Source organism: Mustelus asterias, chromosome 6, assembly GCF_964213995.1.
Source record: "Mustelus asterias chromosome 6, sMusAst1.hap1.1, whole genome shotgun sequence".
Classification (NCBI taxonomy): Eukaryota; Metazoa; Chordata; class Chondrichthyes; order Carcharhiniformes; family Triakidae; genus Mustelus; species Mustelus asterias.
Window position 1 is genome coordinate 12507733 of NC_135806.1, and position 8336 is coordinate 12516068.

Sequence of the window (8336 nt, forward strand, 5' to 3'; positions counted from 1 at the left end):
TGGCTGGGATACTTCTTACACCTTAGAGCAGCAGAGAAAGTGGATAGATAAAGAAAAGAGAAACAAGACAAAGAAGACAGGAGTAATGTTAACACATCAGTTAGCTGGTCTAATTGAGCAAGTAGTCGCCTCTACTAAGAAGTGGAGAGAAGATAAAGAAAGGATTAGAGAATTAGAATCCCGAGTGAGGGAACTGGAAAAGCAAAACCAGATTTTAGAAGAAAAGCAATGGAGAGGGGAAACTGTTCCTCTACCTCCTTATGAGTCCACACAGCAAGAACCAACCACTTAGCACCAGTAACCCGAGATGGAACAAATGCACGACCAAAGGCAACTTATCAACCCTTCACCCCAGGTGAGAGACAACAGATAATGGCTTCCCTGGGTAAATTACAACCTAGAAGCGCAAACACTAAATTCTGGGAAGAATTAGACACAATCTGGGTAGGACACCAATTACACCTGAGAGACATACACCAGCTGGTCAGGGTAGCCTGTCCAGCGGATAAGTGGAGGCAGGTAGCAGGTGGACCCGCCACTCCTCCAGCACAGGATTATAATGGGGGACGGTGGACACATGCAGTCGCCCTAACATCGGAGATAGATGCCCAACAGGCACCCTTCACCCAGTTTAAAACAGAGATTCAGAGGGTATTAGGGAATGCTCCCACTAACTGGAGCAGAATTACCACAACAAAACAGTTAAAAGGGGATGGAGCTTCTGAGTACGGAGAATGGTTGTTCCAGGTATATCAAGAGTGCTCAGGACAAGGGAACCCAGGTCGAGGGGATCGAGCGTTCATCCAGGCTTTTAAGGATGGACCCCCCAGGGCTCACCAGGTCATCCTAAAAATGGGAGTGATTATGTCCCAAGATTATGATGAATTGGTAGAGTGGGCTAACGGAGTACCGGGAGAAGATAAATCCCAGGCAAGAACAAGGCTAGAAAGAGTAGCAGCCTACAGTAATGGGAATGGAACAAAGTCTAAACTGGCTTGCCACAATTGTGGACGGCAAGGACAGTTTGCGAGGGATTGCGGGACTCCACGGAAAGGGAACAGATTTGGGAACAGTGGGAAACATTGCAGCCACTGCAATAAATATGGACACACGGAAGCAGTGTGTTGGAATAAGCATGGGAAACCCCCGACCCGATCCACGACCACAGCAGAACCGGAGGAACCACAGGACCTCCGGGGTCAGCAAGATTGACAGTCTGCAGCCCCCATCCACAAGGGTAAGAAGGAGGGAAGGATTTACGTGTCAGCACTAGTAGGGGGCAGGCAATGTGAGATGCTGGTGGACACAGGAGTATCCATATCTGTCACCGGCCTACCCTTACCCACTACAAATAAAATGATTTACCTGACCGGGATAGGAGGGAACAAAACACCCGCCTACCTGAGCGAGACCATGTTAGTAGAGATAAATAATCTGTATATACCAATGAGGTTTTATGTGTGCAAAAATAACGAGGGTACAATAATGGGAAATGATCTGATGAAAGAATATGAGATTCTGATAGACTGTGGAAAGGGAGAATTAATCTGGCCAAGACAGGACGGTCGGAAAACGAGAATAGGGAAACTTACAAGTCACCTCAAAACTATTAGGGTGGCCACAGTCATTACCAGAAATTGGGAATTAGAAACAGGAGGGTTCGGAGCCATCTGTGCCTCCGTCCCTGGAGTATGGGCCAAAACGAAGTTAGATACCGGTTTGACTAAAACGGACCCAATAAAGGTACCGGGACCGGATCATAAGCCACACCGACAATACCCAACCAAACCAGAGGCAGAGAAAGCTGTAGTGGAGATAGTTAAAGGGTTAGTGGAAAGGGAGATTCTGAGAGAAACCACAAGCACCACTAACTCCCCAACATGGCCAGTGAGTAAGCCTGACGGAAACTATAGGCTCACGATAGATTACACCGGGCTCAATAAAGTCACGTCCAAATTGCATCCCATTGTACCAAACCCTTCGACAATCCTGAATGGACTGTCACAGGAGCATAAAATATTCACAGTATTGGACATAGCCAACGGGTTCTGGTCCTTACCATTGGATCCTGAATCCCAAGACAAATTCGCCTTTACAGTGGGAGACAAGCAGTACACTTGGATTTGTTTACCACAGGAATTCCACAACAGCCCCGCTATATTCCATCGAGCAATGAGTGACATCCTGAACAGGGTAGAACTGCCAGAGGGTAGTACAATCCTACAATATGTAGACGATAACCTGATAGCTTCAGAGTCCAAGTCAGGACATCAAGAAGCCTTATATTTAGTACTGAATGAATTAAAAGCTGCAGGGTTAAAGGTGAGCCCCAAAAATGCACAAATCGGGAAAACACAGGTCCTAAACCTAGGACACCTTATATCCCAAGGACTTAAAGAAATGCCAACGGACCAAAAGAAGGCAATACAACAAATGCCACGACCCGTCACCGTAAGAGGGGTCAGAAAGGTGCTAGGACTATTCAACTATAGCCAGAGTTTCATCCCAGGTGAAGGAGGAAAAATATACAGATGGGTACACATAAGATGGTGGCCTGGCACACAAACAGTCACCTGGGAAAGAGACATTAAACGGGCACTGACTTTCAGTACAGACAGCCACCTGAGATTAAAACATAAAGGACAGACAGCTATCCAAAGTTAAACATGCAGGAATCAAATCCTACAGGAAGTCAGCCAGGGCTTAAAGATAAGGACAATAGGGGAAGATAACAAAATTAACTACAGGTGGGATCGGGAATACATAACTGCAGGAAAACCAATTACTGTAAATTACTATATGAATAGGCCGAAACTAAAAACCATTGATAGCCACTGATGTAGGAAATGTATCCATTCCTAAGACAATGCAATGTTATCATGTTCATGTCTGTATCTGTCTGTATTTGTCTATAACGATGTGTTAACGATCGATCACCTACTTGATTACAACGATGTGATAATGGCTAGATGCCGGTCCATCTATTGTGTAAAGGATATAAAGATGGACTGCTCCTATTGTCTCATTGAGAGAAGGTTTTGCTGCTTGTTAGTGCCTTTTCTCCACGAAGCTTCGTTAAAATAAAACTGTATTCTATAACCTTCAAGCCTGACTGACCTAGTGGTACTTTTCCCACAACACTGACTTGTCAATAAAGAGATTTTGGTGAAGGGACTTCTGCCCCCGAGGACTTATTACAAGAGGCACAGATGCTATTCACTGTGCCAAAAAAACTTTCAAACGGAGCTGAAGACTAAGTAAAGATCAGCTTCTGATGCAAAGAAGGTCATTGATAAAGCAGTTCAGGCATTGCACTATAAGACACCCCTACAGCAATGTCCTTTGCACTGTGATAATTAGCCTTCAAGAATCACCAACCATCTTCTTTTGTACCAATCATGAGTCCAGCCACCATTGCGTTTTGCTCCTGATTGTCATAAAGTTCAGGTTATTCTTTTTAGAATGCTTCGGTTCCACACTCAGTCAAAGGCTGCATCAATGTCAAGGGCACTCACTCTCACCTCACCTTTGGATTGTAGTTCTTTTGTACCTGTTTTGAATAAGGCTGTGACGAGTTCTGAAGCCATGTAGGCCTGGTGGGCACAAACTGAGCATCAGTGAGCAGGTGATTAGTGTTTAGGTGCTGCTGGATAGCACAAATGAGGGAAGCAATAAACTTGGCAATTACAGGCAATCCAGCCTTTTGTTGAATTTGGGAAAACGTTTAGAGACATTAGTCTGGAACAAAGTTAATTAGCATTTGGAAAGGTATGGGTCAATGAATGAATGTCAATGCAGAGTTGTTAAAGGCAAATCACGATTGATAAATTTGATTTAATTCTTTGTTGAAGTGATGGAGAGGATCGATAAGCAGAGTTGATGTTGCATTTATGGGACTTTCAAAAATGTTCACACCAGAACTATGTACAATATGCATGCAGACCAGAACTATGTCCATAGTCAGAGCACAACAATGCACAGTGCACAGCAGGGGAGGCAGTGGCATTGTGGTATTATCGCTGGGCTAGTAATCCAGAGACCCAGGGCTCTGGGGACCCAGGTTCAAATTCCACCATGGCAGATGTTGAAATTTGAATTCAATAGTTAAAAACCACTGCTGATTGTTGTAAAAACCCATCTGGTTCACGAATGTACTTCAGGGAAGGAAATCTGCCATTCTTACCCTGGCCTACCTGTGCCTCTAGATCCACAGCAATGTGGTTGAACCTTAACTCCCCTCTGAAGTAGCCCTAGTTAACCACTCAGTTCAAGGGCAATTAGGAATAGATGATAAATGCTGGCCCAGCCTGCGCGCCCACATCCCGTGAACGAATTAATATAAAAAACAGTATTGAGTACATAGACCAGCACGGTAGTCAGACCATAACTATGCACAGAAGAACCTCAAAGACCACAGGGAACATGCTTCTTTCCAGTTTTTGCTGTTTTTACTCCAGTGGGCAAATATGAAGAAGCTCCAATTCCTAATGCAGAAGCTGCTGAGAATCTATTTCCACTCAGATCGTTTCATTCATTATCCACATTAGAACTCTTTTCTGCATGAGATCAGACACCAGGTGGCACAGTGGTTATCACTGCTGCCTCACAGCGCCAGGGACACGGGTTCGATCCCCGGCTTGGGTTCATGCCTGTGTGAAGTCCACGTTCTCCCCGTGTCTGCGTGGGTTTCCCCCGGGTGCTCCGGTTTCCTCCCAGAGTCCAAAAGATGTGCTGGTTAGGTGCATTGGCCATGCTAAATTCTCCCTCAGTGTGCCCGAACAGATGCCAAAGTGTGGTGACTGGGGGATTTTCACAGTAACTTCATTTGTAATGTTAATGTAAGCCTATTTGTGACAATAATAAATAAACTTAAACTCCTTTTCTTTGTGCTTTTTGTGGGCTTCTTGCGTACTTTTTATTGATTTACAATTCAAACAAATCTTAAATCAACCTCCCTGCAATGATGTGAGACAGTCATGATCAAAGAGTAAATATTGATAATTTTGATACATTTGTTTTTGCTTTGCTGCCATGTTTTAGAAGAAATTCTGATTCCTTTTAGTACCATTTTCTGTTCTTTCAGTTTTGTTAAGGAAACACCATGCAATTCTATCTCTAATTAGCATTTGAAAGTATAATTAGATCAATATTTCGCAACATTAAGATGAATACCAACTTCCGTATTGCAATAGCAGTGCTTCTTTTTCTCAAAACCCACAGCAGTGTCAACATATTTGCTGATTTCAGGTAAGTGAGGACAACGCAAGGCTTAGAATCCTGAAAGATGAGCCAGTTACTTGACGCTAACTCTGACAGCCATTAATGTCCTCAGGATGAAGACTGCGGCAATCCAGCTGAATTTAGGCTTAAACAAGTTTTATATACATATTATCATCTTGGCTATTGGCACAAAAGGAAAATAGAAGACTCTTGAGCGGGTCAGGCAGCATCTGTGGAGAGAAAGACGGAGTTAAGGGATGGAATTCTCCTCTGTCCCCACTGGTGGGGTCAATGATGGATGAGGTGGAGGTGGGAGGGGGGGGGGAATATCACGGGAGGCCCCAAAATCGATTTCACACCGTCTTGAAATTGCAATGGGACCTTACAATTCTGCCCATCATGGTGGATTGAGACTCCCGCTGGGGAGTAGCTTGAAACCATATTAGAAACATAGACAACTACAGCACAAAACAGGCCCTTCGGCCCCACAAGCTGTGCCGAACATATCCCTACCTTTTAGGCCTACCTATAACCCTCCATCCTATTAAGTCCCATGTACTCATCCAGGAGTCTCTTAAAAGACCCTATTGAGTTTGCCTCCACCACCACTGACGGCAGCTGATTCCACTCGCCCACCACCCTCTCTGTGAAAAACTTCCCCCTAACATTTCCCCTGTACCTACACCCCAGCACCTTAAACCTGTGTCCTCTCGTAGCAGCCATTTCCACCCTGGGAAAAAGCTTCTGAGAGTCCACCCAATCTATGCCTCTCAACATCTTATATACCTCTATTAGGTCTCCTCTCATCCTACGTCTCTCCAAGGAGAAAAGACCGAGCTCCCTCAGCCTATCCTCATAAGGCATGCCACTCAATCCAGGCAACATCCTTGTAAATCGCCTCTGCACCCCACTAATATTGTATTCCACTAATGGAGTATAGGTGAAGGCCCAATCAGAATTTTGTCCCCTTGCCCGATTCTCTGTGATGCCAGCAAAACGTTTGTCAGTCGAGAACACGTCTAGACCAAGGTGGGGCGAAAAAGTTGCAACTTCCCTGAAGAAGGTCTGGGTCAGCCTTTGAAGTTCCATATCGGGTGGCATTGTGGCACAGTGGTGAGCACTGCTGCTTCACAATGCCTGGGATAGCTATTACAGAGGCAAAAATACAGGATGACACAGACTGGGACCTGAATATTTTGATTTGATTTGATTTATTATTGGCACACGTATTAGTATACAGTGAAAAGTATTGTTTCTTGCACGCTATACAGTAAATACATACTGTAATACTACATTCGATACCCTCTCCTTTCCTTCATAGAGAATGAAAGGAGGGTATCGAATATAGTGTTACAGTCATAGCTAGGGTGTAGAGAAAGATCAACTTAATGTAAAGAGATCCATTCAAAAGTCTGATGGCAGCAGGGAAGAAGCTGTTCTTGAGTCGGTTGGTACATGGCTTCAGACTTTTGTATCTTTTTCCCGACTGAAGAAGATGGAAAAGCGCATGTCCGGGGTGCGTGGGGTCCTTGGTTATGCTGGCTGCTTTTCTGAGGCAGCGGGAAGTGTAGACAGAATCAATGGTTGGGATACTGGTTTGCACAATGGACTGGCTATGTTCACAACACTTTGTAGTTCCTTGCAGTCTTGGTCAGGGCAGGAGCCATATCAAGCTGTGATACATCCAGAAAGGATGCTTTCTATGCTGCATCTGTAAAAGTTGTTGAGAGTCATAGCGGACTTGCCAAATTTCCTTGGCATCCTGAGAAAGTAGAGGTGTTGGTGGGCTTTCTTAACTAAAACGTTGGAAGGGTTTGTGACATTTAGGAAAGAGAGGAAGTTAAGAACAGTTTGAGGGAGAGAAGAGGGTTCCCAAGTCTGGTATTTTAAACTTAAATAAGGTCAATTATGAGGACATGAAAATGGAGTTATTTACCTGAATAGGAAAGTATGCAACGCATAAATTTCCAGGTTTAAATTGCTGATACACATTTGTTACAATCACAGCAGATATTATTGCTCAGCAAGTCAGAGGTCTGTCTCACTGATCATAAATGTTTTTTATTATGAAAATGAGGAGGAAGAGCTACTGATCTCAAAAGCATAGAACTCCTTCAGACTTTTAAAGATTAGAAGATTTATTAAAAGGGAAAAAAAACACTTAAGCAACAAAATTGAATGTGCACAGTTAAATCGGGCTTACAGAATAACCGCCAAACGAACATATTTGGTCAAAAGTGCACAAGTAAATCACCTTCTTGGCAACAACCCACTTATAGATTTTCAACTGTAAAAATCTAGTAACATTATTCCAAGTCAAGGAATTGTTGTCACTTTAGTGAAGGAATATCGCGTGATTTCTCCAACACTTCCATTCTGATGTGGAATTCCGAAGGAGGTTCAGAAACAAACTGTTTTCACAAACAAAGATTCTTCTGGCTTTACACTGGGTGCCTGCCTCCAATTTGAAACTTTCACAGCTGCTCACACACAAAGGTTTTCAGAGTTTACCCCCACAGCCACCACACTCAGTTAAACATCCCCCCTTTCATAGTGTCTTCCCCTTTCATCTCAAATTCCATTTCCCTCAAACACCTCTTTGAATTCAACTTCTCCAAATATAAGCATCTTTCATGTTATCTACTTTGCCTCTCTACTTTGGGATCAATTAAATTTAATAACACACACACGCGCGCGCGCATGCATCCAGCATGCATGCACGCACAGACTCCCCCAGCTTCTTGCCCTCCCTTCCTTTTTGTAAGGCATTGATTCCATTTTGGCGCTGGAACTCTACCGCCTTGCCCGTCACGGAATCGGAGCGGGCGAGGGGCGGATAATGGAAATGTCCATTGACCTCGGGCGGGAATTTCCGGTCTCACTCAACTGAGGCCGTGAAATCCTGCCCTAGGTGTCAGATACAATTCATTTCACTCTTTCATGGAATATGAGCATCGCTGACAAGGCCAACATTTGTTGCCCATCATTAATTGTCCTTGACCTGAGTGGCCTGCTAGATCATTTTAGAGGGCAGTCAACCACATGGCTGAGAGCTGGGGGTCATATATATGCCAGGTAAGGATAAATCACCTCAGGGTGGCAAGATGGCACAGTGG